This window comes from Puma concolor, chromosome B2 (genome assembly GCF_028749965.1).
Source record: "Puma concolor isolate L17-30 chromosome B2, mPumCon1.1.hap2, whole genome shotgun sequence".
In the NCBI taxonomy this organism is placed as follows: Eukaryota; Metazoa; Chordata; class Mammalia; order Carnivora; family Felidae; genus Puma; species Puma concolor.
Genome location: NC_141671.1, coordinates 8,683,903 through 8,710,017, shown reverse-complemented (window position 1 = coordinate 8,710,017; position 26,115 = coordinate 8,683,903). Strand labels below are relative to the sequence as shown.

Genomic DNA, 26,115 nt, shown 5'->3' with positions numbered 1-26,115 from the left:
TTAGTGCTAACTTTTTTCAAATAATATTTATATTAATTACTAATACTTGTTCAGCATTTAGAATGTTCCAGTCACAGGGCGCCTGGGTGCCTCTGTCGTTAAGCGTCCGACTTTGTCTCAGGTCATGACCTCACAGTTCATGAGTTCGAGTCCCATGTTGGGCTCTGTGCTGACAGCTCAGAGCCTGGAGCCCGCTTCGGATTCTGTGTCTCCCTCTCTCTCTGCTGCTCCCCTACTTGCGCTCGGTCTCTCTCTCCCTCTTTCAGAAATGAATAAATATTAAAAATGTATACATTAAAATGTTCTGAGAAAACTTCCAAACTCTTTCTATGAAGCCAGCATTACCTTGGTTCCAAAACCAGACAGAGACCCCACTAAAAAGGAGAACTATTGACCAATTTCTGTGATGAACATGGATGCAAAAATCCTCAACAAGATATTAGCCAACCAGATCCAACAATACATTAAAAAAATTACACACCACGACCAAGTGGGATTTATACCTGGGATGCAGGGCTAGTTCAATACCCACAAAGCAATGTGATTCATCACATAAATAAAAGAAAGGGCAAGAACCACGTGATCCTCTCAATAGAACCAGAGAAAGCATTTGACAGAATACAGCATCCTTTCTTGATAAAAACCATCAAGAAAGTAGGGAAAGAAGTATCATACCTCAAGATCATAAAAGCCACAAATGAACAACCCAGTGCTAATATCATCCTCAATGGGGAAAAACTGAGAGCTTTCCCCCTAAGGTCAGGAAAAAGACAGGCATGTCCACTCTTGCCACTGTTATTCAACATAGTATTGGGAGTCTTCGCCTTTGCAATCAGACAACACAAAGAAATAAAACACATCCAAATTGGCCAGGAGGAGGTCAGACTTTCACTCTTCGCAGATGACATGATACTCTATATGGAAAACCCACAGGATCCCACCAAAAAACTGCTAGCATTGATTCATGAATTCAGCAATGTTGCAGGATGTAAAATCAACACACAGAAATCGGTTGCATTCCTATACACCCAACAATGAAGCGACAGAAAGAGAAATCAAGGAATCGATCCCATTTACAGTTGCACCAAAACCCGTAAAATACCTAGGAATAAATCTCACCAAAGAGGTGAAAAATCTGTACACTGAAAACTATAGAAAGCTGATGAAAGAAATTGAAGAAGACACAAAAAAATGGAAAAATATTCCATGCTCCTGCATAGGAAGAACAATATTGTTAAAATATCAATACTACCCAAAGCAATCTACATATTCAGTGCAATCCCTATCAAAATAACACCAGCATTCTTCACAGAGCTAGAACAAATAATCCTAATTTGTATGGACCCAGAAAAGACCCCGAATAGCCAAAGCAATCTTGAAAAAGAAAACCAAAGCAGGAGGCATCACAATCCCAGACTTCAAGCTACACTACACAGCTGTAATCATCAAGACAGTATGGTACTGGCACAAGAACAGACACTCAGATCAATGGAACAGAATCGAGAACCCAGAAATGGACCCACAAAGCTATGGCCAACTAATCTTTGACAAAGCAGGAAAGAATATCCAATAGAATAAAGACAGTCTCTTCAGCAAGTGGTGCTGGGAAAACTGGACAGCGACATGCAGAAGAATGAATCTGGACCACTTTCTTTCACCGTACACAAAAATAAACTCACAATGGATGAAAGACCTAAACATAAGACAGGAAGCCATCAAAATCCCCGAGGAGAAAGGAGGTAAAAACCTCTTTGATCTTGGCCGCAGCAACTGCTTACTTAACATGTCTCTGGAGGCAAGGGAAACAACAGCAAAAATGAACTACTGGGACCTCATCAAAATAAAAAGCTTCTGCACAGTGAAGGAAACAGTCAGCAAAACTAAAAGGCAACTGACAGAACGGAAGAAGATATTTGCAAATGACATATCAAATAAAGGGTTAGTATCCAAAATCCATAAAGAGCTTATCAAACTCAACACCCAAAAAACAATCGAGTGAAGAAATGGCTAAAGACAGGAATAGACACTTCTCCAAGGAAGACATCCAGATGGCCAACCGACACGTGAAAAAATGCTCAACATCACTCATCATCAGGGAAATACAAATCAAAACCACAATGAGATATCACCTGACACCTGACAGAATGGCCAACATTAATAACAACTCAGGCAACAACAGATGTTGTTGAGGATGCAGAGAAAGAGGATCTCTTTTGCATTGTTGGTGGGAATGCAAGCTGGTGCAGCCATTCTGGAAAACAGTATGGAGGTTCCTCAATAAAAATAGAACTATCCTATGACCCAGCAATTGCACTACTAGGCATTTATCCATGGGATACAGGTGTGCTGTTTTGAAGGGGCACATGCACCCCCATGTTTATAGTACTATCAACAATAGCCAAAGTATGGAAAGAGCCGAAATGTCCATCGATGGATGAATGGATAAAGAAGATGTGGTGTGTGTGTGTGTGTGTGTGTGTGTGTATTGTATATATACATATTGTATTTATATACATATTGTGTGTATATACACCCCGCTGACACACAGTCCGGGGTGAGTGTGGGTAGGTAGCAGGTGGTAGAGAATTTGAGTCCAGGTCACCTAGTCCTCCAGCTGGTGCCGTTTAGCTGCTGTGCTGTCCTGTGACACACACTGAGCTGTAAGTACTGCTCCAGCAGTGGCTTGTAGACCAGTGCCCCTCTGCAAACTTTTGGTCCCCGACATACAAGGTTATTACTGAAATCAAAAGTGAGCACTTAGAAACTTTTAAAGTAATTCAGCATTCGTGAGACATCAAATTTACGATATGTTTTCAAGTAATTCATTTCAGTAGTTGTGTTTTTAAAATGTATCTGTCCATAATGAAGTGGAGGGAATTATTTCTTAATCAGAAATCATTGAAGAAGCACCGCTCTAAGTAGAGTGCCGTTTATGGTGCTTTAGGTTCTTTTCAATTCATAATTTTATTTAGCTCTTACAATAACTGTGCAAAGTGCAAGGTGCTATTTTCATGTCTAAGGTTGAGAAACTAAAAATCAGAGAAGGTATACGTGTGGAAAGTCTGGAATTCAAAGCTTCATCTTGATTCTAGAAAATATAGAAATTAGGAACTTTTTTTTTTAATGTTTATTTATTTTTGAGAGAGAGACAGAGCATGAGCAGGAGAGGGACAGAGAGAGGGAGACACAGAATCTGAAGCAGGCTGCAGGTTCTGAGCTGTCTACACAGAGCCCGACGTGGGGCTTGAACTCACAAACTGGGAGATCATGACCTGGGCCAAAGTTGGGTGCTTAAACCGACTGAGCCACCCAGGCGCCCCCGGAACATTTTTTTAAAGATTTTTTTTATTTTTTATTTTTGAGTAGTTTCCACACTCAACGTGGGGCTTGAACTCACAACCCGGAGATCATGACTCGCATGTTCTACCTACTGAACCAGCCAGGCACCCCCATATTGGAACATTTAATTGCCTATGTAAATCTGTTAAATTTTTTCAAGACCTTTTCATATTTGCCAGTTATCTTTATAAAGGAGAACTTAGATTGAATAAGTATTTAAAAATTTTTTTGAATACTCCTTAACCCTAAAGAGAATAATACAGCATGGTCATTTATTAGCCCTTTGTTCAGATATTATTTTTTTTTTTTAATTTTTTTTTTCAACATTTATTTATTTTTGGGACAGAGAGAGACAGAGCATGAACGGGGGAGGGGCAGAGAGAGAGGGAGACACAGAATCCGAAACAGGCTCCAGGCTCTGAGCTGTCAGCCCAGAGCCCGACGCGGGGCTCGAACTCACGGACCGCGAGATCGTGACCTGGCTGAAGTCGGACGCTTAACCGACTGCGCCACCCAGGCGCCCCGTTCAGATATTATTTTTATTGCCACTCATGAGAGACAATTTTTAAAATGTGTATCAGCAACCCTAATTAGCAAAGATTTCTTTTTACTGCTGCTTCTGATTGTCATGGCAGAATATGAGTTAGCATTTCCTCAGTTTCCTCATCTGTAAAATAAAAAGGATTAGCTAAACGATTTTAAATTCCATCCTAACTCAAAAGTTCTGTGATTTTGTTCCTTTTTTTTTTTTTTCTTAACTTTCTCTGGATGAGTTTTATTCTTTCCTACTTTTCAGTAATTGGTGTTCTCGAGAGCCCTACCGGCACCACCCCCCTCCCCCCCCAGCCTTCATTTACCTCTGCTACCTCTGTACTTTATTGTCCCCATGGCCCACTTTCTCTGTAGAACCATCTCCCCTGCTGTCTGCCTCCACCTTCCCCACCCTCCTTCTGCTCCTTGATCGGCTGACCTGCTTGCTACTCACTCTTGTCAAATTCCTAAGTGTAGGAATTCGAGCAGGCAGCCTTCCTTCTTTAGTTTTCTTCTCTCTTATGTTGGCCAACCCCCCCCTTCCTCCTTGACTGGCTTTCAGTTTCAGTCAGTCCCTCCCCCCACCTCCCTCCAGCTCTCCGGCCCCCTTTCCCCCCCTTCATATCCATCTGTCTGTCTTACCCAACTGGCTTCTGAATGAGAACTTTCCACTTGGGTGTCCTCAAGCATTCAGGCTCCACCTTTCATACTTCCTCTTTCTGTCCCGCTCTTTACGGTAGGAAAAGGCCCCACTATCCATCCACCCAAATCAGAAGCTTTGTTTTGGGGAGTTTTTTTGTTTTCTGGGCTTCTCTCACTTTCCTCCACCCAATCTAGTCTGCCACCAGGTCCCATGAATTCAATCTGCATGAGGACTTGTGTCTGCCTCCTCACCCCCTCTGTCACTGCCACATTGAGGAAGGTCTTTTGTTTTTGTTGATGTTTTTTAGTTTATTATTTATTTTGAGAGCGAGATAGAGAGCAAGCAGAGGAGGGGCAGAGAGAGAGGGAGACAGAATCCCAAGCAGGCTCCACACTGTCAGCACAGAGTCCGCCACGGGGCTCAGTCCCACGAACAATGAGATCATGACCTGGGTGGAATTCAGGAGTGGGATGCTTAATTGACTGGGCCACCCGGGACCCCTGAGGAAGTTCTCAGGGAGATTGTGCTGCCTCTGGAATCCCTTCCCTAACTCCAGGCTCACACCTTACAGTCCACACTTCACTTCATTGCCAGAAGTGTTCTTTCTAAAATACAAACCATATACATACATACATACATACATACATACACACACACACACACACACACACACACACACACACACACATACATATATATATATTTTTTTTTTACAAAAATTCTCCCATAGCTCCCCCATTACTTCTAGTATAAGAAAGAATAACAGTCGCACCTGGGTGGCTCAGTCAGTCAAGTGTCCGACCCTTGGTTTTGGGTCAGGTCATGATCTCATGGTTTATGAGTCTGAGCCCCACATAGGGCTCTGTGTGGACAGTGAGAAACCTGCCTGGGATTCTCTCTCTCTCTCTCTCTCTCTCTCTCTGCCCCTCCCCTGCTCATGCCCTCTCTCTCTCTCAATAAATAATCTTTAAAAAAATAAAAAAGAAAGAATAACAAAGGCAATTATACCACCGACCCCTGATTTATACTGTCAGGAATTTTGCAATCTATACTACATGTATAATCTCCTTGTAGTTAATCTCCATGATGGTGCTTAGCACGTTCTCTGTGCATGGGTCTCCCCACTAGAGACTCCCCCTCCCCCACATAACTCCATGAGGCTTTTCATGTGTATGTACCCTCAGCACCTAATACGGTGCCTAATACATAAACCTCTTACATCTTTGTTGGATGTTTTCTGTTGTGGTCATCACAAGACTAGCTCATAGGGTGTGGAGAGTCTCCTAGAATCTTACAGCAGAAAAGACCACAGGAAGGACAGAAGAGGTTTTGCTGGTTTGGGAAGAATATAGTCCTAGGTTAGGTCAAGGGAGCCACAGGTCCCATTACCCAGCACAGCCACATCTCTCCGCTCCCTAGAAGGCATCGGCATCTAGATAGAGCAGGACTCGGGAATGGGCGGAAATGATTGCCTTCCTGGTTTGGCTATTTTGCAGGTAGCCAGCCCACTATTACAGCCTATAACTAGCAGCCCCACACCTGCACGTGCCATATTTGAAGACAAAATCATCGTACGCCACAGAAGATAGTCTTAGAAAGTCGGTTGCCTCCCTAGCCCCGGTTTGTCTAATTCTTCACTGCTTACCCTTCAGTGAAAGACAGTGCTTATTTCGTTATTATTGGAAGACCACGTTCTCCCATGCTATCCATATTTCTTAAATTACCAGCTTTCACACAGCATGGTATATCCTGTGTTTAGGAGCAGAAACTGTTCTTTTTAATTCCTTTTCTTGGGTGTTTAATTTAAAATATATAACATTTAATGTAATCTCTCCGCTTCTGAGATGTTTTAAAGGGTGTAAACTGAGGTTACGAACACTTTGGGTCAGGTTACCATAGGAATTTGACATTTATATGAATAAGAATAATACCAAGAGTTACAAAAGCTAATATAGAATTGCAGGGGCTATCAAGCTCTATGCTTAAGGTCATAAATTGATCGCCAGCAGGGGTCAAACAGGAGTCTCTGCTTTCTCTGCACAATCTCCCTTGGGTAAGCCACTGCCAGGATTTGGTGCACCAGCAGAAAGGGCAGAGTGAATTTACACCTTCTTCCAATAAATTGCCGGAATATTCACTGCTTACGAGATCTGTGGATTAATAGAACTTCTATTTAGACAGCTAAACACAGAACCCAAGATTATTTTTCCAGAAGTAATATCAGCCAAGAGAAATAAATCAAGTAATTTAGTCAAGCATATGCGGACAGCCTCTGTTTGGTCCACACTACGTGTTTTAAGATAGGGTTTCAGATTAGTGTTTTTTGCTAAAGGGCTGCCGAGAAAAATAAAGAAAAGATGATTCCAAATGAACTTATTTGGTGCTAATTCTCCAAAACAAAGTGCTAAAACCAGAGTTGGTCATTACAGTATAAATATGTGTATGTTGCAATGGTGCTCATGTCTGTTCATTTTTATGTTGTCTTAATAGAGTGTATTCTTATAAAAATGGAATTCTGCATGTTTATTAAGTATGGAATAAGCTTCTAAGTAATGGAAGTGATATTTAAATATAAATAAAAGGATTGGCTACCTTTTTGCAAATATTATGACATTGGATGCTTTGGGTGGGTAAAGATTACCTCTTAGGTCAAGCAAACATTTAAGAGCCTACATTTTGTTTTCAGGCATTACTTTTTATTACTCATTATTATTTTTCTTTGTGAAGGTAGGAAGTGAACTCTGTTCTGTAGTCCATTGTAGGTTATTTACATGAAATCATATCCACAGATAAACTAGCTGCATCTACTTCTGGTGAAAGGGAGGTTGTGTCTGGCTCTGTTTTATCATCTGTCATAACGCCTTGTTAGTCATTTTTTTTTTAACTAATTGGTTCCTGTTGTCACTATCATTGAGTTATTCCTTTTCTTTTCTCTCTCCGTTTTATGAGAAACTATTTCTACAGGTGCCTGTTTGTTATAGCACCATGAAAATATTACATTTTCCCCCATGTTTAGATCCCACTTGGCATTCTTTCTGCTGTCCAGTCCAGTGCTGTGTATACGAATAGGGTTCCTAAAGGAGTTTTGTTCTGCATTAGAAAACATACTGGAGGCCAGGCAGCATAAATATCAGTGATTGAGACTGTGATTAGATACAGGAAACTTAAATAATACCTCAGCCAGGAGCATTAGAAGTCACTCAGTGGGACACGGCCTGTGGCTCTGCTGTTGGGAATGAATGACTGCTGTCTTGTGCAGTGCACATTATGGGGATCTTTAAAACATTTTTTTCTTACTCAATTAATTGAATATAGCAGTCGTTACCCATACAACAGGAAGCAGAATATAAGCTGTGAATGCCTGTTTTATAAATGGTTCATATGCCAGCAGGCCACTAGGAGATGCTAAATAACAATATGGCTATTTAATTTACTTGTTTCAACCTGCATGGAGGAAAGAATCTTAAAAAGTTGCTTCTAGCTTAATTTTTACCTTTTTTCAAAACATTGTATTTATACAGTAGCCATTATCTCATTTTTTTTTCCTTCTTTAGCCAATAGTTTATCTCCAAAGTAAGTAAGTAAGTATCTCCTTTCTTCTTTCACTCTTTCCTGGGAGGGAGGGAGGGAGGGAGGGAGGAAGGAAGGAAGGAAGGAAGGAAGGAAGGAAGGAAGGAAGGAAGGAAGGAGGAAAGCTAGGAAGGAGGGAAGCAAGGAAGAAAAGGAAAAGAAATTAAGGGATGAGATGTGAGAAAAAAAGTTAAAGGATGAGAGTTTAATTAAAACAATAATGCACATGTGGCACTAGAAGACAGCTTAAAAAATCATAGTCCTGCCTGCCCTCATTTTCAGCCAAAGCCCAGAAAAGTGAATTTTTCCCCCGCATGTATTTAATGACAATGTTGGTCTCTGATTTTCCTTGGCACCATCCGGCTGCCATGAAAGACTCATTTTCTCAAAATGTCAGACATAAATATATGAGTTGCTCCTTTCAAAATGTCAGACAGAATTATGTAAGTTGGTTGGATTGAAGATAACCCCACATCTTCAACTAATTTCTGCAATTTTTGACAGAAAGAAAGTCTAGCAAATTCATAGGTACTGTGGTGTTTAAAAGGAGGGGGAGGGGGAGGAAGAGGAGGCAGGGGAGGGGGAGGAGAATGCTCCAGCTTAAGGATTTTGTGAACTCAGCCACTTTGGTGGAGATGCTAAGTGCGGTACTGTCATAATTTTCCTCGAAGCAAGAACTTTTGTGTGGGAGTAATCAAAGTCAGGGCACAGATAATCTATCGAGACTTTAATTTAACCCAGTAATTGAGAGCACAGGTGTAAAGTCAGATAAACTGGGATGAAATTCTCTCTAGCTTTGTGATGTTGACTGGGTTACTTAACCTCTCTGACCTTGGTTTTCTTATCTGTAGAATGAGGATAATAATGCCTCTCTCTTCAAGGCTGGTGGGAGATTTAAATGAGATAATGTGAATTAAGGTAGACAGGATGGTGCTTGGTAGTCATTACATTAAATGATTGCTGCTCTTTTTTCTTCCAATAATAATAATGACAGCAAAAACATACCTACAACACAGAACACAGTCATTAAGCAATACTTAAAAAAGTAATTTAATACATGTTAGCTAGAAGCCAATGCACATGGCTTATATTTAATCTTAGATACCTAGAAAATCAGTTTGGTGGAAGAAAAACACACTGAAAATAGTTTTCTGTTTTATTTCCTTTCTGCAGATTTTTATAAAATGTCTCCGTAGGTTAAAAGTATAGTTCAGTTGGCAGAACTCATCCAGAAGATTGGGAGAACAGTTACATATTAATCCGGGTCCATCTAAGAGTGATGCTATCAGTCGGGGTCATCAGGGTTGAAATTAGACATTTTTTTTTTTTTCAGGACCAGAGTTATCATCACTATTTCTAGACTTTTCTTCCTTTATTCGCTCCACACCCGAATTCAGCCCCCAACACTGCCAATCTATTTGCTTCCAAATGTTTTGTTTTAGTCTTTCCTCTTCCTTATAAACCTTTGCTTTCCTGCAATTCCTCACAGTTCTTGTCACTGGTGCTCAATCCTATATGAAGTCCTTTCTCTTGAAGTGTCTTTGGGTGATAATACCCTTAAACTTCTTTCTTAAATAAAAGGAGCATTTGGTTGGGGTCTTTGATGCCTTAAAGGAAAAGAAAGAATGACAGAGAACAGGTTAGGGACTCTGAAGGGCCACCGTGCAATATATTTTGTTCAGAAAGAGATTTCGGGACCTGTCGCCCCTGAGCAGAAGTTGTATGTTTTTGTAATGGACCTACCGACACATCTTGGGAAAGCTACCAGTACATAGAATGGTTCTGATTCCCAGCACTGCCTCCCCTATTCTTGGTCCCCAGGTATGAAATTTTGTCGCCCTGAAAATCAGAACTAATTTCCTAATCTTCGGAGAGTATGAAACGTTATCTCCTTCGTAGGTTTAAGAATAAAAACATAAAAATGTCGTCTGGCATTGTTCCGCAGGTACATGCCTAGTGCCAGAGGTAGTTGTGAGCGTTATTATGTTTAAGACTCTTCTGGCCTGGCTGCGGCCCAGAGTCCTGGGAGATGTAATCAGTTGCAGTTCATTCTAAACAATAGATGTTGGCGGGAACTCGGGCAAGTGGCACCCAAACTGTTGACTTAAGTTGTCAGGAGAGCTTGACTCATGGTTAGGGTTGACACTAGTTTGGGTCAGCTGGCTCAACGGTAAACCACTACCAGTAAACCAGGCTTCTTTGGTGCGTGAAGAGGGAGGGAAGGACCCCTCTGGCCACCTTCCCCCTCCTGCTCACAACAGCCTCCACAGCCTGGCTCTGAGGCTCTTTCTGACGTGTGCTGTGCTCAGACATTAGCTTCTTCCTACCACTCCTGCACAGCCCCAAGCGGCCAGCTACGTGCCTCAGCGATCACCAGCGTCCCGTGTCCCTTCCATTCATTTCTGACTTCTCTTGGCGGTATTTAGCTCTGTAGCATTTCGTGGTTTTCACGGGAACTCACAGCTGCCCAATATATTTGAGGCTAGAGCAGGGCAGGAGTTACACCGCATTCTCACCTTTTGATTAGATCATCCAGGTGAGATCGTGGTTGAAAGAGTGATCTAAGGTTGAAAGCCTGAGGAGAAATGTGGGCCAAGTGTTAGCAGTTTGCTTAATGTGAGTTGTTTGTTTTTAAGTTTGAAGGTAAAAGTTTCTCAATACATAATTCAATTTTTTCTGCCCTTAGCCTTTGAAAATATGTAGGAACAATTTAAAATTTAGACACAGACAAAAATCAAAATGTGTTACCCCTCGGGTACCAGTTAAAATGTGTTTACTCTGAGTTTGTTTCAGTAGGTCCAACCAAAGAATATCTTAATTTAATGGCGAAGTGCTGTGAGGAAGTGAATCTCAGAGGGTAATCCGGCAGGGGGCGGGGGATGCCTATAACCTCACACCCTCCTGTTACTGCCCGGCTCTGAGTCTCAGGAGACCTTGAGGGGCTGAGTTTAGACATGGATGCCCTTTTTGTTCTTGCTGTAAATTAGTTCTGGGCATGGAAAGCCAGAAAGCTCAAGCCTTTTAAATATATAAGTCAAGTTGATTTTCTTCTTTCATACCCTTATCAAGCTTCATACCCTTATCAAGCTTCATACCCTTGTCTCTTCCCTGTTACAACTGGGGAAAGTCTTCAAATCATTTCAATGATTTGCCTCTCAGTTACAGATGCTTCCGTTTTTTCTGAGGCCTAGAACTTTGCCATCGAGAGAATGTCTGCTAAACGTTTCCCTGGTTCCCATTTTACCTTCCAGTTTAGTTTTCATTCATCTTAGAACAGAGTGAAGATTTTCGCGAGAATAGAAACAATCAGCGGAATGGTACAATATATTTTTATTTGCCATCGATCATATCCATTTAGCTTTTCCGTGGCGAAGTGAGAACACATCCATCATGGCTCTTCCATCGTTTCCTCCCATGGGATTCCCTGTAACAGCGGTACGTTAGTTCCTCACACGGTGTGACGTGGGAAAGGAAACTTAAAAATTGGTTTTCTGTGGTTGGCATGGTGTCCTTACATGAGGGAAACTGTCCTCACTTGAAGAAGGTCTCATGAATTTTAGTCTGTGGTGTTTCCTTTTATATTAATATGTATGTAAACAGTAACTTGGCAGTCATATTTTTACCAAGAAAATAGTTAAGACATTTTTTCTTACGTTGATACTTGCTGGGTTTTACTTGACTAGTATGAGATGAGGATTAATTTGAGAGGATGAGTCATTGAAAAGTTTAAACATCAGAAGTAGTTTTCTTTTCCTGGGACAATGTATGGAACAGTTTGATACATGACAGGAGTCTGTGTGATTTTAACATGCTAACACAATTCATTTGTTTATACCTGCACATGGGAGTTGAGTGGTTTATAGAGAAATGTGTGAAACGCAGGATTTTTTAAAACGCATTTGAGGAAATCAAGAGAAAGGAGAAAATTAATATAGAGATGACGAGAAAATAAGATGATGCCAATGGTGAAGTTATTATCAATAATAGATCTCATCTAGTCACATAAGCTTATGTGACTTGCACCGAGTATTTGTCAACAGGCTTTTTAGAAGCCAGCGCAAAGACAGAAATGTTATCAAACAATTTACACAAAGCGTATAAGGTTGAAAAGTCTGTGCTCAGGAACATAGCTGATTCCTAATATTGAGAGTACAGCAAAAATTCTGCCTGAGACCCTTCTCATCATGTGTCCTGTCCTCGTCAGTGGCCCGGGGAAGCTCTTTTCACTGGGGTAAAAGGATGCCGGTCACAGTTCAGAAAAAGCCCAAGTACAAAGTCCTCCCACCATGTGGCTTCATGCAAGAATAAATTTAGACCTCGCAGATGGATAGAAGGACCCCACGCCCTGTGCCAGTCTCTGCCGTTACTCCCAGCTGTGTTTTCGATAAATAATGGATTGCAGAAAAGTTAGCGTTGTATTATCTGGACAATACATGGAATAAAGATGTATTTTGTTGCCTCTTAAAGACAGATCAACAGGCTTTCACAGTCCCCTTGTCTGATAGAACTTCAACCCTTACAAAGTTGACGTGAAAGAAATCCTTTTAAAATTGGTTCTGGTTAATTGTCAGTTGTACAATTAGTCACCCCACTCTTTCCCCTCCCCAAAAGTCTTCTTTGCTTTTTGGATTATAAAGCTGGGCTGAGATAGTATCTTTTATCACTGTAATTAATAGACACACTTTTTCTGATTAGGCGTATTCTTCTCTATATGCTTTTCTATGTATTTTCAGTTCAGTTTTTCTTAAAGTCATACTCGGCTGCTTGTGTTATTTTGTTTTGATTTGGCTTTACTTGTTTTATTATAAATTTAAGTAAGTTTTAGAGAAATGTAAAGGTGGATGAAAATTCTTCCTCTTCTTCCTCTCCAACTTTCAGGGAATCCTCCCACCAACGCCCAACTTCTTTTCCCATTTGGAGACATAGAGACATGGGTTTGTTTGGTTATTTGGAGGATGGGAAGGTAATGAGCAGTGTAATGAAGATGAACAAAAGGAATTGAACCTATTATTTTCTCTAGGGTCTGGAAACTAAAGTTTTTAGGGTGTTCTTTGAATATTGAAGTGCTCTAATTGTCCTCTTTGAAGTAAATAGTGAGATGATTTTATAAACCCCTGCCTCTCTTTCTAGCTGCAAAGAAATTCATCAAGAAGAAAGCAAGCTTCATTCCAGACTTCCTTAGCAGCTTGCTCATTTGTCTGCTTACTTCTTGTTGGTTTATATTATGGACATAGAACAACTCTATAGAAAAAATACATATATACAATGAAGGTTAATTTTCAACTATATTTTTCTCTGAATTTGCCACCAGGCACCTACCTGTTAATTTCTATTCATTTTCCTTTCATCATTATTTTGAGTACACATTTCTGTGATTCTGTGTTGTCCTTGTATTTATCATTTTTTCAGAGCTTGTGTAAAACATTTCATTAAGTTTACATTCCCTTCTTTGCTTAGTTATTCCTCGTTGTTAAACATTTGGGTTGTTTTCAATTTCTATCATCTAAAAATTTGGCTAAGAATTCCTTTTCCTTTTTTTGCAGCAGAGAGCACAGAAGCAAGTTAAAATTCTCTGTATCTATTTGTAGCTAATATTTTAATGTGAGATAATGCAAAACTGCGATCCAGTACGGTGGTATTTTTCTGTTCTGTAGATTCACCGTAAGTAAATTGTGTGTCCTTATATATATTCAGAATGTCCTGTACAGTGTATCGCTTTGGGAGATTCTTTTGAAATAGGCTGTGCAAGCATTTCTGTGATTGGGCATCAAGATATAAGTTTGTTGTGCGAGTTTTAATTGGAATCTCATCTTTTGAATGAAAGGAGTAGACAGCACAAACTCTAGCAGTCACTTTTGCTCTAAAATCCTTCATTGTAATTACTTGGAACATGTTTACTGTTTTAAATGGTTATACATGTTTATTATTGTGTCTCTGCTGTTATGATTTATTCCTGGTCTTACCTCTAATTAATGCCGAGTCACAACCGGGAGGGCAACAACCCATGGTTTTATTGTTCTTATGAAGAAAAAAAAAAAAAAAAAAAGGCAGACTTTTATGATGCATTCTCCAGGAATTTATTTCGGAGAAAAGTGCAGCCTGCCCATGTGTGAAACCAGACATATATGCAGTCATAATTAAGATGCTATCAGAGAAAATGGTTTCATTTCTGGACACTTCTTTCTGTGTTATTGGGCACGACCTTATGCATTATTTTGTCCCCTTCCAGTGATGGCTGGCAGTCGGCAGGTGTACTGTAACTCACCAGTGGGTTTCAGCCCTCTCCTGTTCTCTCTTTCTTGTTCTTCATCCATGTCGTGAATGCCCATTGCTTATTTCTCCCAATTCTCAAATCTTCTGGGATTTGAGGTCTTGTGAAAATAGCTTTGCATTCCTTTGCTTCTAGTCCTGTGCGCCCCCCCCCCCCCCCCCCCCAGTGCTGGCCCCACTGCTAGCCCCCTCTCTCCCCAGCTCCGTTGCTAACTCTGCCTCTAGAAGCCTGGCCTAAACTTACTAAAGGATCCTATCATTTATTCCCCGTTGAGCCCTCCTTGCCGTCCACTTGTCTGTTTTCTTTTTCAAACTGTTCCTCCATATTCACACTAGCCATCACCCATCTTTTCCCTCCATTTCAAGTATAACACCCCAGCTTTCGCTGGCTCCGCAGCAGCACGGGGCCTCCCAGCCGCCACCTCCACCCCCCGTCCCTGCCCTGCGCAGCATGCAGTGACATGCTGGCCATTTTCCACATCCTTCCTGCCCAAGGATGTGCCGCTTGTGTCTTCCGCCGGACTGAAGGGAACCCTAACAGAGAGGTGAGAGGAAGTTGCGTGTCGCCCGTGTTCTGGAAAACAGAATCGGAGGGGGAGGAGCCTGGGCAGATTCAGCCGAAGGCTTTGGCCCACCAGTCTGAGGTGGAGATCGCTAGGCCCAGGGTGCTGAGTTAGGCCAGAGAGGTAGAAACACAAGTGAGCTGCACACAGGAACTGAGGGTGAGGTGGGGAATCCAGGAAAGCAGCGGGTGGACCCAGAGAGAAGCAGGGTGGGAGGGCAGAGCAGAGTCCCTGTGGTGGAGGTAGAAACCCACGGGCGTGTCCGCAAAATATCTGGTCTGCACTACTGAGTGAACTTCCTCGTAGGTGTCTTTTCTGATTCTGACTCACCTCCCCCATGTCCACTGGGAGTTGGCTCAGTGCTGGGCAGCGTCGCGGGACTGGGGAGACGTTAATCTCATTTCACTGCCCCCACATACGGCTAGTCAGCTGTTCCTCTCAATTTGTAGGCTAAAACATAGAGGCTTGAAGAGGATTCAGACCCCACAGCTTGGTACCAAGTACCTGCTAGCCTTTTTATCTTTTTTTAAAATATTTAAAAAATGTTAATTTATTTTTGGGAGAGAGAGAAAGCGCAGAGTGGGGAAGGGGCAGAGAGAATCCCAAGCAGGCTTTGCCCTGCCACCACACACCCCGATGCAGGGCTCAGTCTCACGAACCATGAGATCAGGACCTGAGCCAGAATCAGGAGTCAAACGCCTCACCGACTGAGCCCCCGAGGCACCCCTAGACTTTTAACCTGGATGTCCCACTGACGCTTCAAGCTCAGCTTGCCACAGAAGCTGTATTCCCTTCACCACGCCAGCCTTATTGCTTTTAGGTTCTGTTCTTTCTCTTCATTGCACTTAGGCTTTCACAGTTCCTACGACTTAGGATGTGTTGACACTGAACACAATCTCTTCTTGCTCCCTACGTCCAGAGTCTAGCTCCTTGTCACAAACTCCTTTCTCATTTTCTTTTTTTTTTTTGTAATGTTGATCACTCTCTGAATGAACAAGAGGGAAGGAGATAAGAGGAAAGTAACAGGACAGAGTGCTGGGAGTCAGAGTGATGGATTGTTCTGGAGCAGCCCTGTCTCCTTGGAGATTCTCTTTGTAATCGGGCCTCCTATAGCCTAAGCGGGTTGATCTGTGGGTTGATTGCTGGAACTCCATGGTTGTAGGCAGGTTGAAATATCAGTTTGCCTTTGGATTCCTTCTTTTGATTCTTTTCCCTGAATCATCTGCTGATACGTTGCGATGATTTTTATTTTCATTTATTTCGCAATAGGGAACATGAAAAAAAATTTAAGTACAAAGGGGATACACTGAGAAGTGAGTCTTACTCTGGCCACTCAGTTCTTCCTTCTCTAGGGTGTTCCTAACTGGGGGAAGAGTTGATTTAATTTTTCTTCTGGCACATTCTCTTTGCTTTGAAGCTGACAGAGGGGCCTGGTAGATGTCTAGTGCGTCCCTCATTCCATTCTCTATGTGTTCATTTTCTGTTACCATGTGACAAATTACCATAGACATAAAGACTTAAAACAACCCAAACTTATTTTCTCACAGTTTCTGTAGACCTCAAGTCTGGTACAGTAGGACTGGGTTCTCTGCTCAGGCTCACACCAGGCTGCAGTCCAGATGTTGGCTGTGTTCTTGTTTGCGGCTCAGAGTCCTGTTCCAACCTTAATGGCTATTGATGGATTTTATTTCCTTGCAATTGTATGACTGAGCTCCCTATATTCCTGTTAGTTGTCTAGGTCCTATTCTCGGCTCTCAGAGGCCACTCACAGTTCCCCCGGGTGGTTCGTAGCATGGATGCTTGCTATCTTCCAGACCAGCCAGAGCCCTTTTCTCTGACTTCTTTCATCAGCAATGGCAAAAGATCTCTCTGCTTCTGTTAAAAGGTGTCTGATTAGGTCAGGTCCATCAGGATAATCTCCTTATTTGAAGGTCAACTGATTGAGACCTTAATTGTATCTGCAAGATCTTTTCGCAGCCAAACCTAGTTTAGTGTTTGGTGGAACGACCAGGAGAAGCTATCCACACACTAGGGCTGGGGAATTTGGAGAGCATCTTAGAATTCTGCCTACCATGCTCTAGCTCAGGCTTTGTCTTGGGCTTTGAGGGCTGGGCTTGGCTAGGAGATAAGGTGGAAAACAGCATGAGAGTAGAAGTCGGGATTGGAGGCGGGTGAAACCCAGTGAAACGGATTACTTCCATAACTGAGTCCACTCAGTGCTGTAGAGATCAAACAGAACCTTTATCTCCTGTGGTTTTATACCAAGGTCTAATGCCTTTCAGTGCACTATTTGCGTGGCTTTTGAATAGTATTTGGAAAATAGTGTAATGACCAAGGTTTCCTGAAGGTGTGGGGTCCGCTAGCCGTTCTTCCTCCAGTACCTGTGGTCACCTTTTTCTTTATTTGCCCAGGATCATCCTGGTTTAGGCCTGCCATCCTAGTGTATTTATTAATAGCACCCCACTTTCACTCAACAGTGTCTGTGTTTGGAGGATGAGTGTAGACACACTATCCATACCATTTAGGTTTCTGCAAGTCCCATCTTTCTTAGCTGCTTCTTTCTATCATCCTAATGCTGTTTACACACTGACAACCCATAGACCTTAAGCTCACCCCATCACATCAGTTGTCAAATGAACGATGAAAGAAAGGATGATTAATAGTGTCAAATACAGTAAGTAGGTCAAGTGGAATTAGGACAGAAAATAACATTCATGGATTTGCCAGTGATGAGATCATTTCATTCACTGGGTTGGGGTAGAAGCCAGCTTATAGAGGATTTACCAGGAAGTTAATAGGGAAGAAGCAGCAGCAGCAGCAGTGATAGACTGTTCTTCCAGAAGCCTGGAGGGGAAGGAAGAAGGGAAAATATTTGGAACCAGTTAGGGAAAGGGGAGGGAGGAGTTAGGCAAGACAAGCTGAGTTGAATTGTTCCTTAGTAGAGGTGAGCCCCGGTGTCAGGAAAAGTATGGCCATGCTAGAGAAAGAGGCAAGTATAAAGGACAAGAAAGCCCATCAGAAATTCTAGAAGAATGAAATCTGGAGCACAATTATAAAGGAAACGGCAAGTGTGCTCCTCAGCATCTGGGAGGAAAATACAGAAAATTAAACCAAACTACAGGGAAAAATGTGAGTGAAGACAAAATTCTGATGCTGCCAGATGGTCTCCATCTTCTGCGTTAAGGAGCCAGTGTTATCTTCTGTAACTCCTTGTTGGCTTTGTAACTCTTACTCATAATTATAAGTTCCCCAGCTTTACCTTTGAGCCATCATTGTTTTATCTCTAGAGATTTTTACATCCCTTAAGTCTTTTCAATAAAATATGTATATATATATATATATTAAACATAAATGTCTGGAATCACACCTGCTTGATTTCAAATAAGTGGTCAATTAAAGCAGTTCATAGATGAGCTAGTCTGATGGGCTTTGTTTTACAGAGACGAATACAGTTTGGTAAAGAACACATGTAGCTTGATCCCAAGGCTGTTCGGTACCTAATAAAGCTAGTGAAATCACTGAGGAAAACATCTGTTTTGTTATCAGGCCACGACAGACTGCCTACAAGTTCACATGAAAGACTTGTCCGTGTGAACATAGGATCAGTTTCGTACAACTGTTCGTTCATCCAAGCAAACGTGGCCAATCTAATCTTAGGAAATTACTTCTGTTGTTATTTTTAGAATAAGCAATTTTGGTTCAACTTGATAAACCTGAAGAAATCAAATAAGAGCAATTCATGAATGACATTTTCCCTATCTACACAAAAGGCCCAAGGGCACAAAATTTCATTTTAAGAATTTTATTTGTGAACTGTACACTCAATTGCTTTCTAAATCTTTTCATCTATAATTTTTGCAATATGGTGGATCGTCTCTGCATCACATGTAAATACATAATGTGTTTTACTGGCACTCATCTTAATGAAATAGAACAAAATCGAAATAGCATATTAACTTTTTGTATTGAAATCTTCTGTTATTGTTTGTGCATTTGATGTTTGTGCTTGAGATTCAATATGGATTTTGTTTCAGCATCTTTCTCTCCATCAACATCAATTTTAGGCAATCACAGGAACATATAATCACAGGAACATATCCTATTTAGTTAGCATTAAATATTGCCTCAAGAGTTCTCAATAGGCAGAATTCTGAGGCCCATGATTGGAGATTGGGCTTGTTTAAAATCCACTGAGATTTTCTTTATGGAATTTTTCGGGGTAAAGCACGGTCAATCCGTGAGACAAGGCATATCTTGCCTAGCGTCCTGCTGGAAGCACCTGTGCTCGGATGCATTTCTTGACTATTTAAAAAAAAAATGCAGCAGCCATAGGTTTCATTTGGAGCATAACTCACATTTGACAGGAAAACTTTACTTTTATCTGTATTTTAAACTATCAGAGTCATTAAAGAAGCATCTAATCTAGGGGTCAGCAAGCTTTATTGGTAAAGGGCCACATAATAGTTAGACTTTGTAGACCAAGAAACAAAATGAAGGATAAAATGTCTACCCTCTGTCTATAAGGAAAACAAAGTTTTGCAAAATTTTTATTGATAAAAATATAATGTAGTGCAATATTTAAAATACAGAACTGGGGCACCTGGGTGTCTCAGTTGATCAAGCGACTCTTGATTTTGGCTCAGGTCATGATCTCAGGGTGGTGGGATCAAGCCCCCATGTTGGGCTGTGTGCTGAGTGTGGAGCCTGCTTAAGATTCTCTCTCCCTCTGCCTCTGCCCCTCTCCCCCTCTCACATTCCTTGTAAGTAAGTAGAGATAGATAGATAGATAGATAGATAGATAGATAGATAGATAGATAAGTAGATAAGTACATAAGCACGTAAGTACATAAATACATAAAGAACATATAGACCGACTGGTAAAAAGACCTACTTTATTTGGATAACCTTTCACTAATTGGGGTTCGTGATTTAATGTTCCCTGTCATCAAAACCAGTTGCTAATGTTCATTTGTCAGTGCTGATGTATAATGAGATTTACGTATTTTTTTGAAAATGTCCTTTCATCACCCAGGTACGCAATGCCAAATATTGATAACAATTCACGATGTCAGTTTATCATGGCTTGAGCTGAACGTTTTTGTCACTCACAAAGGATTTATAGAATTGTATTAGATCCTTTACTTGATATTTGCTTTTTATCAGATCAGTCACTTCCAACTGAAGGTTTGGTTGAAACTCCTCAATTACAGAGCTAAATGAGCTTTTAAATATAGACATTTCCTTCGCAGTCATACTGAGACCTGAAAAATGCTGTAGTTTGAGCTCAGAAAATAAATCTGCATATTTGTGTGGGAATGGAGACCACACTTAACGCTTTTAAGTTTTGACATAATGGTAAATGTGTAACAGGCCTTCACATTGCTTGTGATTTAAACAACCTAATTGTGAAAAATGACCTGACTGAAGTATAGGTTTTGCGTGAAAACATTATTTGCCATGTAATACTAGGTTGGATTCATTAAGAAATCTACCAAATCTATTTCAAAAGCTAATTTTCAAGACCATTCAGTGTTTGATAATAGTAGTTGAAAGTGGTTCTTCTCATAAAGAAAAATTTTAATGATCAACCCTGATCTCAAAAAATTCACAATATAACTTGGCCACTGCGAAGCCTTAGAAGTAAGTAGAGCAGGTCAAAATACTCTGCTTCTGTTTCTGACAAAAATGTGTGGAATTCCTCAAAGTTAAGTGCCCAGGAGTGAATGAAGTTCACTGTGGACACTACCAGCTCCGTCTCATGGAAGATTGAAATATTTCTGCAAAGCACCTGCATGAATAACGTCACAGGCTTTCATTTTCGGAAGCTTGTTGTGTGTGTGTGTGTGTTTCGCACATAGTTTCAGCCGGCATCAGTTGCAACGCATCATGGCAGATACCACTTCAAATTGTAATGAGTTAGTGTTGTCTCACAGTCTTTGAAAGTGTCCCTGCCCATGGTTGCTCCATGCAGACTATTCTGTAGAGGCTAATTTTGGGTCACTTCAGTTGTGGCATTGGCTCCACAAATGAAAATAGCAGTATTGGTAATATCTCTTGATTCATCAGAGCCACGGATCAGTGCCCAAAAGCATTTGCTTTGTTTTCTAATTGACCGTCGGGTTTGGTCCCGATACCCTCAACGCAGTGTGGTTAGAACATTGTAGTGACAGGTGAGACCAGAGGAGTTGGATCATGACGGGCTTTACTTGACTGCCGATCATAAAGGCTGGAGATGAGTCTTGCAGGACATCAGTTACTTGTTTTTGTTGTTGTTGTTGGACTTCTATTTAGTTTGTTTGCTTGACCTCGTAGTCCTTTATTGAAAAAAAATCATAATCTCAAATGGAAACCCAGTCTTTAACAGTTAAATCTGAAGTGGCTTCGGTTGAAGACTCAGGAGGCCTGACACCCCATAGGTCTGAGGTGCTGCTCAGGCCCTGTCCCCTTAGCCTTTTTTGCAAAACAGTCTGAAAGCCAGTGTTTTCAGCACAACTGAGAAACGGGTGGTACAATGGCGTACTTTGAACAAAGGTAGGAGCCTGTCTGGTCACCTGTTATGTATTTGACCTTTTTTTCAGGTTTATTTATTTTGAGAGAGAGAGAGAGAGAGAGAGCGTGCGTGCAAGTGCGTATGAGCATGGGAGGAGCAGAGAGAGAGGGGAAGAAAGAGAATCCCAAGCAGTCTCCATACCGCCAGCACAGAGCCCAATGTAGGGCTTGAGCTCACAAACTCTGAGATCATGACCTGAGCCGAAAACAAGAGTCAGATGCTTAACTGACTGAGCCACCCAGGTGCCCCTGAGCTAAGTCTTTTTAAATTTTTTTTTTTTTTAACATTTATTTATTTTTGAGACAGAGAGAGACAGAGCATGAACGGGGGGAGGGCCAGAGAGAGAGGGAGACACAGAATCTGAAGCAGGCTCCAGGCTCCGAGCTGTCAGCACAGAGCCTGATGCGGGGCTCGAACTCACGGACCGTGAGATCGTGACCTGAGCGAAGTCGGACGCTCAACCGACTGAGCCACCCAGGCGCCCCGAGCTAAGTCTTTTTAAATGTCTCATTTGATCCTCTTCGCAACATAATCAGTAGGTATCATTCCCATTTTATAAAATGAAGAAAAGATCCAATTATATAGTTATTATTATTATTTTTTTTAGTACTGTTAATTACAAGATCTCAACTTTCTAGAATGACTCAGTGAAACTTTCTGCAGTGATGGAGATGTTCTGTATCCGTGCTGGTGAAAGTGATAGAAAGTTGCTGGATGTGGTTATCGAACACCTGAAAGGTGGCTAGCATAGATGAGGAACTGAATTTTAAATTTGATCTTATGTTTAATTCATTTTCATTTTAATAGCCACAGCAGATAGCATTTATTGTATTGGAAAGTTCACATTCTAGTGTAACAGTCTCCAAGTGATTCTGGGGTTTGTTTGTTCTCCAGTGATTCTGTCTCACTTCACCACTTGCTTTGGGAGATTATTATGTAGTTTGTCTTTCAATATTTTGTTAAATGTGTCACATATTTGATTCCACATACTTCAACCAAGAAGTTGACAATCAGGTCTCAATAAAACTTACGTATGGGATTTAACTTTTCCTTCTTTAAAAGGGGAACTAATGAGTCGTTCACTGACTCATTAATATTTATTAAGCACCTACTTTATGTCAAGCACTGAGCTGGACCCTGGGCATGTAGCATGCCAGCTGGACACAGTCACTGTCCTCAAGGAACTTCGTGGTCCCGGTGGAGAAAACAGAAACAAGCCGCAATTACAATAGAATATCGGGCAACAGCAGTGTTGGGGAGTTCGGGAAAGGCACTGAAATAACAGCACAAGTCCAGGACATGTTTCCTGGAGGAAGTGCTCTTTAAGTAGAGGCCTAAATTGCAAGCAGGGGTTAGCTGTGCCGGACGGACTTGGAGGAGGAGTGGGGAGAGTGTTGTGTGTGTCATGAGTACAGGCTAGATAGAGAGTTGGGGCTTCAAAGAAGGGCCTGGAGTTCGGTGGGGCCAGACTGTGTGAGACTTGGAGCCTGCAGGATGCTCTCTGTAGGGGTCAGCCTCTGGGGGGCACAGCGGGGCAGAGAAGGCAGGGCGCTGCTGGGGGCTGGGAGCGGGTGAGGAACAACAGAATAATTAGCACAAAGTATAAACCTAGAAGATATTTAGGAGTTTAATAGAAAGAAAAAATTTTTTCACGGTGATATCACTGCACTTCTTACTGGCCGCGCTTACTTCCATTCCTATCCCTTGGTGAATTAATTGAGGCTGCAGAGAATTTTCTGAGTCTATCAGTGCGAAGAACTGTTAGTCTCCACCTTTAAGAGACGAGATGTACTCTGAAAAAGCTGATTTCCTTTTGCATTTCAGAGGTGCTTTTTGTACAGGTCTGCAGTTCCTTTCTGAAACAGTCGTTCCTTTTTTTCTTCAGCTGCCCTCATATATTGTAGTACCTTGAAAGGTTTGTTTCAAAGATGGCCAGTGTATAAAGTGTTTTTCTTCTGCTGGTTTTATATGTAATTTTTACTTTCCTAATCAGTGGGTAAAGAAACTATTAATTCTCTAGTGTATTTATTTAGCACTGGTTTAGGTAATAATACTACCTAAGAATGAGTATTCACAAATGTGTGTTGCAGACTTATTCTCACATTCAACTCCCTCGGTGAGAGCCGAGTCTGTAGAAGCAGCTGTGTAAAATAATATCCGTCAATTTGATGGTTGTTGGTGATATCACTTCACTAGGAATTTCCCTCAGCAATTAGTTTTCTTCTCTTTCTGCTGTTCACCTTGTGGAGAATGGGTGTTACTCTTTGTATCGATAGTTTCTGAAAAGCCAAGATTCTGAAATTGGCCACGGCTGTCCAGGTGATTATGAAAGTTTATCTGTCAAGGTAGAAGAATAGAACATATTTGTGTGTTAACCTGACTTACAACGTCAACATATCTGTACCTGGTGCAATACAGAGACTGAGATCTGTACCTTCATTACTTGTATTTCTCTGTGTTTCATTTCTTGCTAAGCATTGATGGACGTCATAATTCGAAAAGGATTCAATTAATTGTAATTTTTGAAAGCATGTCTGTAAGAAATGGGATCAGAGCAGTGTTATGCCTGCAGAAATCACTCAGATGTTTTTTCTTCGAGAAATGCAAAGTGTGGTTGAAACATGGGGGACTGAACCATACGAACCAATGTCAGTCAGTAGACGTTCCATAGAACTTTCTCTGTTGTGACGTCCGCTTTTGCATTTTTTCTGTCCATGCATGACAGTTTTAATGTTTTACATGGAGGAGTTGTAAAAAAAATTAGTTTCAGTGGCTGATTTTGTGCAGCAAACATTAAGTCAGTTCCCATGAACAGCCCCCTGGTTCAAAACCCTTAATAAATGCAAACTTTATTTTTAGTAATGACCTTTCGTAATGTGAGCCTTGATCCATTGAGATGCTGTTCACTTTTGATGCATCTCCAAATCCCTTTTTTTATGCATTTTAAATCAACACACGCTTGCTCTGAATTTATGCATGTGGATAGACGGAGATGTAATTTAAACACATCTGTTCAAATATGCATTTCAGATCAACTTGGTGCCGGTTCTCATAATACGATGGAGTTTTTGACGGGTATTATATCCCTAAAGTACACAACAGATGGTATTTATTAGAGAATGAATAGAAATGAAGTTTAAGGATGTTGAGCTTTTTGTCTTAAGTCACTCATTTTTTAGTCATAAAACAATAATGGTCTGACGTCCTGTGCCCCTATGTGATCATTCTTTGTGTGAGACTGTTTTCTTTCAGATGAGTGAAATTGAGATTAAAAATATCTTTTTGTTGCATAGCCACCATCAATGAGAAGACTCAATGAGAAAGAGAGAGAGTAAATAATAGGCATTAACAATTAGATACTAACTACAATTAATACTTTATAAGTCATATAGATAATGGATTTTAAAAGATTGAATAGCCTCACTAAAAATCTTCATTCGCTCTTAGGAATACGTCAGTGCATAGTTCAGATTTATTAGAAGTTATTTTTATATACTGGGGTCATTATTTCAATGCCTAAAATAAAATTTCTTTACTCATCTTCAAAGCTTACCTCTCCCCCCCACCCCAAAATCCTTGTACTAAGAATGACATGATAGATCTATGGTAAGTTGACCTAAAAGTAATATTCACTGCCTTTCAGATTTACTATTTTCAGTTATGAGCTGTACTTAAATGGTTGTCCTTTTAACAAATATAGAAAAATATGACAAAAACATGTACCGCTCTTTCCCTAATTCCTCGCCCCCCTTCCACTCTTCCACGCACTGCACCCCCATGCACCTTTATGCCCACACCTGCAGGTAGGAAGCTGACAAGATTGCAGTTGCCCTTGTACCGACGAACCCTTGATGGGAGACCAGTGACTGTTGCATGGTTTTGAGAGTGGTAATAACAGGCTTTTAGCACTTATTTCTTTCTCCTGAATTTATAACACGAGGAACCATTTCCAAAGAGCTGGATCAAGGATAAGAAACAAAATCTATATATGCATGCTTTTTTCTTGCATTTGATAGAAGCTATATTCTCACATCCACAGTCAGAGGCAAAGAAGCCAGACTGACATGACTTGTGAGCTATTACCGACTTCTGCAGACACCACCACAAATAAGTCTTTTTCTCAGAGATTTAGACAGAGTGAGTGCAAAAGGAGAGCGATGATTTGTGAAGGGACCTGCAGGTATGTTAGTCAGTAATAGAAAACATTTTAAAATATTTGAAATAATATAATTGCTTTGCACCGGGAACACGTACATGAATAAAAGATGTGAGCAGGTGTCCTGCTAGTATGGAACCTCATGCTGTTGTATTTATTGGAAATATGCACGCCATCAGCAGATTTAAATTTGTAAAAAGTAATCGAAACAGAAGGCTTGAATAAAAACTCAGGCTTAAAAATCATGTAACTCCCTTAAACTGCATTTCCAATTTAATAAAATACAGTTCGTGCATCAAATTACCTTTCTATCTTAGATTTTTCACTGTAACCCTGAAAATCATACTTTTCTTGGTATTTCAGGTTTTTTGCACTAGCACAACATATAATCCTTGCCTGTAATGTTTGGCTTCCTGTTGCATAATCTGTTAAGGATTTTTGTAGCATTTAAAATTTTTGATTAGTAGAGTCCTGCTGTTTACTGTATCTCTGG

At 40.9% G+C, this 26,115-nt stretch overlaps 1 protein-coding gene across 7 annotated transcripts in view; it reads left to right on the top strand.

Annotated features, from left to right (window-relative positions):
• The window catches only part of CDKAL1 (CDKAL1 threonylcarbamoyladenosine tRNA methylthiotransferase), a 705,830-nt gene that overhangs the window by 442,487 nt on the left and 237,228 nt on the right, over nt 1-26,115 (top strand). The window lies entirely within an intron of this gene.